Below are 2,574 nucleotides of genomic sequence, written 5' to 3'. Positions count from 1 at the left end.
CACGAAGATCGGCGTATCCGTGCAGATTAGAGAAATCCACACCGGTGCACACGCGTACATGGCACGCACACGTGGATCACAAAATCAATTGGCGCGCACGCACGCATGGCGTGCACACGTGACAAGCTGCACGTGACCTCATTAAAGGAAATCGTGCCTGGTGATTTTTTAGGCTGAAGAGGCCCGAATTCAAGCTGGTTCTGCATGGAAAAGACCCAAGGATGCTAAGGGGAAAGGGGGGATCATTCATTGACACTGAGACACAATTTTTAGCTAGTTTTTGGTTCTTGTTATTCTAGAGAGAGAAACTCTTGTTCCTCTCTAGATCTAGTTTGATTTGATCTTCCCTTGTTGAATTCTGAATTGGATCTTGTTAATTACTAGTTTTGATTGTTTAATTTGAATCCCTTATCATAATTTTGTTTAGATCTTGTGTTAGATTTATGTTTTCTTGTCAATTGTCATTTTATACTCATTTCATGAATCTTGTCAATCTTGAATTGCTAATGTTACATTGTTGATTTTCATGATTAATTGTGTTATTTGAGTGATTGTATATTGATAATTGTTAGTGGGTACTTGTTAATTTCAATTTAATTGCACTTTGAATATGTCTTTTAGTAATGCTTACCATATGTTTAATGAAATGTTTCCCTTGATTATGGAGTAGTTCTTTTTACTCTTGGCTTAGGCTAAGGGAATTGGGAAACTTGAGTCATTGGGTCTAATGGATTTGATGATTTGGGAACCCTTAGTGGTCAATTTGATAGCCATTGACACTAGCCTACTACTAAGTCAATTAGTAGCTAGGTTGGACCTTATGGGTGGATGTTGACTAAACCATTTAACATACTTCAAGTATAGAAGTAGACTTAATGAGTTTGGTTCCTCATAATTGTCAAGATATGGTTATTAGACAAGGATAGTGACCCCAATTCCCATGTCTAGCCAAGAGTTGCTTTATTATTCATATTTGAAAACCCCAAAAATCCTAATTGTTTGTCTTGGTCATAGTTATTTGGTTAGTCTTAGAGTAGAATTATATTGGATGTTATCTTATTAGTTTGGAATTGCTCACATCTTGCTTTAGTTGTTTAAATTAGTTTCTTGCACTCCAAGATTACTTGCTTGTTAGGATTCTTAGTTTAATTTCTTCCTCATGACTTGCAACCCCGGAATTCTAACCAATGTTGAAGCACATGTTTGCCCATTCCTTGTGAGACGACCCGAGGTTTGAATACTTCGGTTATTTTTATTGGGGTTGAACTTGTGACAACCAATTCCTTTGAAATTTCATTCGTGGATTATTTGTCGGTTGAGGGCTATACTTGCAATGCGAAAATCATGTGAAATTCCTTACCGACGGTATTCCGTGGCCATCAGGGCTCTTATGGAATAGCATAATACGCTTAAGAGACAGGATCTTGCTCACTGCCTGAGGCAGGGTTGGGCTTACAGTAGTATGCCGATGTCCCTTTTTGTCACTTCGCTCTTCCATGGTGAATACTATAATGAGATAAGTGAATACCACCATCTTCCATGGTGAAAAGCCCTCAGTAGGGATATTTTTGTTTTTCCAGCCCCTATGTATCTTCCTTTTGGGGCCTTCCTCCTTTGTAGATAGTGTACATCTAACACCAAACTTACGTTTGGTCTTAGGAGGGATTGAATTAATTCCATCCAAGGGAAGAGGCTTGAATGCTGAATCCTTTATGCAAGTGCCTCCCTTGTTAGGGGGTAATGGAGGGTCAAGAACCTTGGATACCATCCAGTTCTTATGCAAGGTAATTGGTGCACGAAATAGTGATAATCAACAATGGCACCAAAGACTTGGAGCTCTCAAACATGAATCACACTTTATCACAATTCCGCACAACTAACCAGCAAGTGCACTGGGTCGTCCAAGTAATACCTTACGTGAGTAAGGGTCGATCCCACGGAGACTGTCGGCTTCAAGCAAGCTATGGTCATCTTGTAAATCACAGTTAGGCAGATTCAAATGGTTATGGAGGATTGATAATCAAAAGATGAATAAAACATAAAATAAAGATAGAGATAGAGATACTTATGTAATTCATTGGTAGGAATTTCAGATAAGCGTATGAAGATGCTTTGTTCCTCCTGAACCTCTGCTTTCCTATTGCCTTCTTCCAATCATTCATACTCCTTTCCATGGCAAGCTTTATGTTGGGCATCAACGTTGTCAATGGATACTTCCCGTCCTCTCAGTAAAAATGTTCTACGCATGCTGTCACCACACGGCTAATCATCTGTCGGTTCTCGATCATGTTGGAATAGGATCTATTGATCCTTTTGCGTCTGTCACACGCCCAACACTCGCGAGTTTGAAGCTCGTCACAGTCATCCCTTCCCGGATCCTACTCAGAAATGGCCGCCAATAATTCTAGCCTATACCACGAAGGTTCTAATTTTAGATTAGAAACCCAAGAGATACACATTCAAGCCATTGCTAGTAGAACAGAGGTAGTTGTCAGGAACATGTTCATAGGTGAGAATGATGATGAGTGTCACAGATCATCACATTCATCAAGTTGAAGAACGAATGAATATCTT

Source organism: Arachis ipaensis, chromosome B05, assembly GCF_000816755.2.
Source record: "Arachis ipaensis cultivar K30076 chromosome B05, Araip1.1, whole genome shotgun sequence".
Taxonomy (NCBI): domain Eukaryota; kingdom Viridiplantae; phylum Streptophyta; class Magnoliopsida; order Fabales; family Fabaceae; genus Arachis; species Arachis ipaensis.
The sequence above is the reverse complement of the archived record's forward strand: the minus strand, read 5'-3'. Positions refer to the sequence as shown.